Raw genomic sequence first — 8,299 nt, forward strand, 5'->3', positions numbered from 1 at the left:
GCTCCTTTCTAGTCTTCCGACCGCTCAAAACTCTTTACATGTCAGCATTCACCCATTCACACACACATTCATACACTGATGGCAGAGGCTGCCATGCAATGAGCCAACCTGCCCATGTCAAGTCAAGTCAGGTCAAGTCAAGTCAATTTTATTTGTATAGCCCAAAATCACAAATCACAAATTTGCCTCGGGGGGGCTTTACAATCTGTACAGGATACGACACCCTCTGTCCTTTACAGTATGACCCTCTCATCGGATAGGGAAAAACTTAACCAAAACAACCCTTTTAACATGGGAAAAAAATGTAAGGAAACGTCAGGAAGAGCAACAGAGGAGGGATCCCCCTTCCAGGACGTACAGACGTGCAATAGATGTCGTGTGTACAGAGTAACAACATAATGGAAATACAACATAGACAATCCATATGACAAAAATTAATACATTTAATGTGAATATAAGTGAGAAGGTGGATCCAGGAGGATGTCAAGCAGCTTCCCAGCGTCGCCAAACAGATAGAGCCAGAGCAACACGACCTCCTCTCAACGCCAAAACCGGTAGAGCCAGGGCAACACAACCTCCCCTCCACGCCAACCAGATAGAGCCTTAGCAACACAACTCCCTCTCCACGCCATATACTGTAGGTAGAACCAGAGCAACAAGACCTCCTCTCCACGCCAAATCGATAGACCCAGAGCAACACAACCTCCTCTCCACATCAAGATAGATAGAGCCAGAGCAACACAACCTCCTCTCCACGTCAAGATAGATAGAGCCCGAGCAACACAGCCTCCTCTCCACGCCAGATCGATAGACCCAGAGCAACACAACCTCCTCTCCACATCAAGATAGATAGAGCCAGAGCAACACAACCTCCTCTCCACGTCAAGATAGATAGAGCCCAAGCAACACAACCTCCTCTCCACGTCAAGATAGATAGAGCCCAAGCAACACAACCTCCTCTCCACGCCAGATCGATAGACCCAGAGCAACACAACCTCCTCTCCACCATGAACCTAGAGAGAGGACCATATTTTTGTTTTTAATTCACAGTTGCTTAGTAATATAAACGTATGTTACCCATGCCAATAAGCCCCCTCCATCAGGATCTGATCTAAACACTCATTCACACACCGATGGCTCAGCCTTCAGGAGACATTTTGTGGTCGAATATCTTGCTCAAGGACACTCTGACGTGATTGGATGAGTCGGGGATCGAACGCCAACCGTCTATTTTAAGGGTGGAAAGCAGACAAGATTGCAACTGCAGCCACTCGTTACAACATATTATAAGAGGGTCAATGCAGGAGTTACATACAATTGCAATAACATGCTCAAGTTCCATCAAGTAAAGTAAAGGCTAGACTAGAGTATTGGCTGTCCACATCACAGTAAGCACAATGAAAAGTCCACAGTGAAAGCTATCACATTTTTCAGAGTGTTCACAGTGAAACAGAGTAAGCCTCTACGCATGGACACTGCTAAACTGCAGCATTTCATCAGTAATCCTCTTCCCAGTTTAATTAAATCTATAGTTACGGTTGTAGAGCCCGAATACAGTTCACACACACTGCAGCAGTGGAGGACAGCAGATTGGTGTGTGGAGGTGGGGGGGGTTGTGGTCCTCCTCTTTGAATGGCCCCCCCTATCACTTAGCAGGGATTGTCTGCAGTTGCTTGATAACTGAATGAATCATTTTAATCTATTTTCATGTACCCCTGATCCTCTCATTGGGTTTTCCAGTTTGCTGCCAGCCACACACACACACACACACGCACACACACACACACACACACACACACTTCCTGTTTCACTCACTGGTAAGTGACAAGGCTGGGTGTAATTCTTGGATTGTTGCTGTCCAGCGGTGAAGGATAAAGACCAGAGTGTCACTGAAAAAACAGAAAACAGATTTGCCTGTGCATCTGACAGAATTCACCTCTCTTTAAATGACTAACTCTACAGCTCACTACACATAGGCTATCTCCACTGTTTAATCCGTTCACCAACAGAAATGTAAAATGCATTGGGAGATTTACAGTATTTATATCTTTCTTGGCAAACAAGTACAATGTGTTAATTGGTGAGCTTTGGAGCTGTTAGTAGGCTGCTAACTGCTTCCCCCTGTTTCAAGTCTTTATGCTAAGCTAGGCTAACCACATCCGGACTCCAGCACCATGAGGCACAGACATGAGAGTGGTAGCCTATCAATAATTTCATCTCAGTCTCAGAAAGAAAGCAAGTAAGCAAATGCCCCAAAATTGTGGAACTATTCCTTTAACCTCTTAAACCCTATGGGTGTGGTTCGCCTAAACGGAAATACCCAAAATAAATCAAGAATAGCTCCACAACCAGGTCTATATGCTTGATCTTGGTCTCTATGGATAGGTAAGACCTCCGAGAAGTCATCCCCAGTGTCAGTAACATTGTGACTGTTACTATGCCTGAGTAAACTGTGATGAACCAAAGCAAAAATATACATTTGATATCCTCGCCTGAAATGTTTTCTGTGGATAACACCATTATAGTATTGATGCCATGCACATGGAAGCCACTGAATTCATTCAGCAACTCCTTGACTACAACTGTGCCAAAGCAGATATAAATAACACAAAGCTCATAGATTCTACAAAGGTTTTAGTCAGGATAGGACCAGGAGGACTCTCCATTTGGCCACTTGGATACCCAAAGTGTGCCAAATGGGTTTTCTACCTCTTGAAAGTGAATCTGGCTCTAAAATACTCCTGATATTCACTACAGGAGGCTCTGTGCACACAGTGGAGCCTTTGGCCATGACATTTACCCTGTGCATCATTACATTCTACCATTGTGCACAGTATGAAATCAATAAAAAACAACTACATTGTATAATTTTGGCTCCAAATGGAGCATTTTTATTATAATAATGAAATATGATCAAGTAAAACTTAGATAATAGCAAATAACAATGTACAATAGAAAACAAAAAAATAATCTAAAGGTAAGTATGTGCATTCAATATAAAAACGGTCAAAAATATTATAAAGTAAAAATACAATTTCTCCTGCGTTGATTTTGTAACTAAAATATTGAAATCATTGCTAAATAAACATTGTTTGAACAAAATAGACTTGGAGTGTTGTTTTAGTCGCGTTAAGGCCTCATCTTCTAGAAACTATTCAGAAAAAAAGACCACCACAGCAGAGTTTTAACACACAGCTCAGCCGAACCCGGTACCGGGTTCGTCCAGTATGAGAGGTTAAGTTTTGATTTGGTACCTTCTGTGCGTAGAGGCGATTTCACAGCCACATGAATATTAAAGGTCCCATATTATAAAAAAGTAAGATTTTCATTGTTTTTTATCATAAAGCAGGCTTAAGTCCTATATAAATACTGTGAAAGTATCGAAACGCTCAATCCACAGGGAAATACACACAGCCCACATTCAGAAACTCTGCATTTGAAACAAGCTGTCAGGATTTCTGTCCATTTGTGATGTCACAAATATAAATATTTAGACCCTTTACACAGTTTTAAACGTAAACATTCTAAATGTGTCCCAGTTTATTCCTGGTTGCAGTGTATGTGAATGTCATCAGCTGACAGGAAGTACACATGGACCCATGCAATTGCGTTGAAATGCGCTAAAACAGAGCGTTTCAGACAGAGGGTAAATACAGACATATTCAGACCGATACTATGAGGAAAATAAAGTTTTTTTTTAACATTACATCATGTAAACAGGTTCTAGTAGAAACACAAAATACAAGTATGAACCTGAAAATGAGCACGATATGGGACCTTTAAAACTGAAATGTCCTCACAGTTACCAATTTATTATGCAATTTAATTGCCTAATGTTCAATGTTCATCATGATACTTTAAATGTCAGCAAAATCCAATAGCTGTTAACATGTTAAGGTCACTGTTAGCATGATACAATACATGTTACTAACATTAGCATGCTAATTTGTAGCATGTTGGCCTGTTTTCAGTTAGTTAGTTGTTTTTATTCTGTTTATTGGGGGTTTTCATAGGCTACATTATATACAATTACATACAGGCAGCGTTCTAGTTTTAGAGGTACTTTGTCATAAACTGAGTTGTTGGACCAGTGGACTCATTAAAACCATATTAGAAAAAGAAATGTGAATAAATGAAAGGAAATGATTGGAACTCAGTATGAAATTTATAAATACCGACAGTGACTTCTGTCTTGAAATAATAGTTATAGTAATTGCTTGAATAATCACTATTACAAGCCTTTTATATTTTTCATTTGATATTCACTTATTTTATTCAGCTAGTCATTTATTTCTACTGTATATTCACAGAATTTTGACACTTTTCATCAAGTGTCTGTGCAAGTTAGATCAACAGACCACTTGCTGTCCCTGGAGTCACACCACTAGTATAGCTCAAATTGTAGCAGAAGAGCCGATGCATTTCATCCTCTATGCTTACAGTTTACATCATGTCAGGATGAGTGGCATGTTGACATTGAAGAGAGACAAGAGACGCAGCTCGACCTGCTGCGAAGGGCCCACTCAGAAACATCACATGGACGAGGTAAGGTTAGACAGCAGCCTACTGCTTTCCCAAGTCTCAAAAAAACATTTTGCACATATCCTCCTGTCCCAGCTGAGCAATGACTCTGCTGCAACGGTGAGACAGTGATAAATAGAAGTGTTCAGGTGACTCATAGGGAAGCCTCTATAACAGCTTAGAGCAGGGTGGAAGTGCAGCACAACCACTTTAAAGAGCCTTTCTTTGTTGGTCTGGGTTTGTAGTGTGTCTCCAGGGCCTTTGTGGTTGTTTCTGAGTCATTCCGAACTGGAACAAAGCTTACAGATAAGTGCCTCAGTTAAAGTACTGGTCTCCAAGAAATATACTTTTGTTCTTAAAAAATGTCAAATGTTGTCTTGTGAAGAGGGATAGCCGAAGTAAAAGCTTGGCTTGTAGTAGAACTTCCTGTGCAAACAAGTGACAGAAATTCCAAGAAACAGCACCACGAACGAACAATCATTTTCAGGTGCGATGAAGCCTAGAGTTGGTTTTCTTTGGTCTTTAACCACACCATGAAGGTTCACTTTATTGTATTTTTGAATTTGGTTTGTGTAGATTACTACCAAATTACAAGAGAACCAAAGTTTGTGAGTATGACGTGGATTCATTAGAAGGATTAACCAGTAATCCTGCATGGGTTGAGATTTAGTGATGGAGTAATCAAAACAAATCTGATTTTAGTCCCTATTTTAGCTGGCCATGATGGACTCTCCTGGGCTCTTTGCCCAGAAAACCTTCCCTCACCTCACTACAGAGGTTAAATACTACTGTCAAACTGTTTTCAAGAATTACTAAGAGCAAAACCAAAAGTCGATTCTCATTAAAGCAGCGGTGGGTAGAAATGGAGCAAATATGACAGTGGTGAATGAGAGACCCAACAGGTGTGTTGAAGAAATGAAGGATATGCAGGGTAGCCTCCACATGAACACGTAAAAAAACTGCTGTAAAAATGGACATTGATGGAGCCAGCAAACAGCATGTTAGAGCATGCTTTACTACTTTACTACTATGAAACTGCAGTTAAAGCTCCAGTAGGCAAAACAAATTTAGCATCATTCGGAAAAAAAAATCCATAATAACCTTTCAGCATATTGTAAATCAAGTGTTCTGAGAGAAAACTAGACTGCTGCTCCTCCTCATGACTCTGTTTTCAGGCTTTAGAACATCTAGCCCGTGACGGGAGACTTTGACCAATCCCAGGTCATTTCAGAGAGAGAGAGCGTTCCTATTGGCTGTGCTCCGGCTGGTGGGCGGTGCTTGGTATTTTCTCAGCAGATCTCAACATGGCTGCCGGGTCACAAACTCTCTAATTTTACAGCTAAACAGTACACTACAAGATGATTCTGAGAACATCTGAGGAGAGAAATAGACATTACAGTAACAGAATATTGATTCATATTTGATCAGCGCTGCCTAGTTTGACCGTTTGGTCGAAGTTCACGAGTGATTGACAGCCAGCTCTCAGAGACGGCAGCTGGATGGCAGACTCCAGATCAGCTCTGATTGGTTGTTTTCCTCCAGTCTGTGAAATCTTGCAGATGCCGTTAGGAGCATCGGAGGACACCGGAGGACACCGGAGGACACCGGAGGACACAGAGGAACATGATTTTTTTCCAGATTACCTGTCTCATGCACTACTGTCAGGATTTAGCAACTGTTTTATAAAAATAACTTGTTTTAATCATATTTGCTCCATTTCTACCCGCTGTAACCCACTTTAAGCGAGAGAATATGTTTCTTTGTCATTTGAGTTGAGGATGTTCCAACCCTGTAAGTAAAAGGAAGCTCATAGATTAAATAGTCATGACAAAGAAGCCTACTTAAATGATCAGACAAGCAGACAGGCTGTCAGTTTGGATAAAGTCATGCAGTGTGTATACTGTGCATTACTTGCAACCCCCCCCAGGCAAGTGCTAGCTCATTGCATGACCTGTCCCATATTTCACCACTTACCAGGTGGCTTCACCAAGATAGGAAGATAGGAATAACAACTATGCAGCCTGCTGACACTGTGTAGGCTGCAAAGCATTTGATTTTTGTGCAACACATTTGATCATTCAGCGTTAGTTTGTGTGCATCTGATAAGCCTTCGACACGCTCTGGTAAAAGGTGTTCCGATGGATCTATTTACTGGCAGTGATGTTACAGAGCAGCAGGGTCTGACTGGCTACTCACACTGACTTGCATCCTTTTAGAGCCTGACCTCCCACCTCTCTCTCTCCCCCCACGGAGTGCGTCTGTGTGCAGTAGGGGATGGGCTGGGTATGGTGGTGAATGTATGCCTGCTTCTGTGCATGCATGTGGGTTATATGCACCACAGCGGGGGGGGGGGGTACTGAGGGGTTTTCACTGTAAAAGCTGCAGGGTACAAAACACGCTAATGGATCCCAACAAAACCGCCCTTTCAGAGCGGGCTGTCAAACAATAACGTCTGAGGATGGAAAAGCTTGGTGGCCTTTTTTGCAACACAAAAAAAAATGGGCCGCAAACTTTTCACTCCCAAACATCATGCTGGCATACCCACAGTATAAATATATAAAGGGCACTCAAAATACAGAAAATGTATGAATTATTAATGCAACCAACACTGGACAGGAGGAAGGCAGTTTGAATGAACAAAACCAAATAAACAAAATCTTTGATGTAATGCATAAGTGCTCCTGAGCATGGGATGTCTACTGTATGTCCAACTGATTGTTCACTGCATTGTGTATGTGTTCCTAATGGCATCCTGAAGATGCTTGTGACTGCACTGTATATGAGGATGTGAAGAACGCCCACACATTTTGGCAGAGACATAATGTCTCATCACAGAGAGGTTGTCTCTTGCTGCTTATACACAATGCAGGATAACATACGGTGAGATGGAGCACTGAAAGAGCAGAAATTACATCTTTCCTGCTTTGATTTCTGCTTAAAGGAGCTCTTGAGGTGGTAGGCGTGCGTGCATTCTTTGATTTGTTCATGCATTTGCAGAATCCAGGGCCTTACAGGCAGAAACAACTCGTCTTCATTTGCATGGGACTCATCGCATATTTATTTATTTATTTATTGGGATCAGTGACGGCTGATGAATAATTTAGTTTGCTTTTCTACCTGGCCTCCAGGGTCAAGCTGAAGGTCCACTTCCCCAAAAGCTCCCCATTATCTCCAGCTGACTGCATTAGCGCTGCCATCGTGGAGCCCCACGCTGAGAGCCTCCTGACCTTGTTGATGAAGGAGTTCTGGGGAGAAGGAGGTGACATCATCAGACGAGGACAGACTCCAGGCTTTTCAGAACGGCAGCGCTTTGAGGCAGCACTGAAAACTCTAAAGTTTGAAGAGTATTTCTTTTTTTTTTCATCTGTGAAATATTTATGTTTTGACTCCTTTATTAATTTTGCTCCGCAGCCCAAGATTTGTCTGATCCTCATTCTTAATATTTATGTGGACCGCAATAGCCTTACCCAACCTTTCCGCTTTTGATGGAGGAGATTAATTAACTCCACCCATTAAAGTCAAACTGAAATGGAAATTCATTTTTTGAAAACAAATGTGTTTATACTGTATATTCTTGGTATTTCTTTCCATTTGTGTACTTATTGGATCAATACTGTAATTTCCAAAAAGAAGAACTGAAAATGTTGTTTGTGTTTCTGCAGTGATAAAGCCCCCAGGGGCTCAAATCACAATGTCTTCTGTGAAAAAGGCCACAAAAGCAGTTAACCTGCAAGCTAGGCTAACTAGCTTTCACTTTCATGGTGCTATAAAAACTTAA

General features: G+C 41.6%; 1 long non-coding RNA gene across 1 annotated transcript; it reads left to right on the forward strand.

Moving 5' to 3' along the window:
• The first annotated feature begins 3,588 nt into the window (after positions 1–3,588).
• Positions 3,589–7,997, forward strand: LOC119480046. The gene is made up of 3 exons (XR_005204802.1): positions 3,589–3,646; positions 4,443–4,545; positions 7,650–7,997. It is a non-coding gene; the product is annotated as an uncharacterized LOC119480046 (long non-coding RNA).
• Positions 7,998–8,299: the final 302 nt, after the last annotated feature.

This window comes from Sebastes umbrosus, chromosome 20 (assembly GCF_015220745.1).
Source record: "Sebastes umbrosus isolate fSebUmb1 chromosome 20, fSebUmb1.pri, whole genome shotgun sequence".
Lineage (NCBI taxonomy): Eukaryota > Metazoa > Chordata > Actinopteri > Perciformes > Sebastidae > Sebastes > Sebastes umbrosus.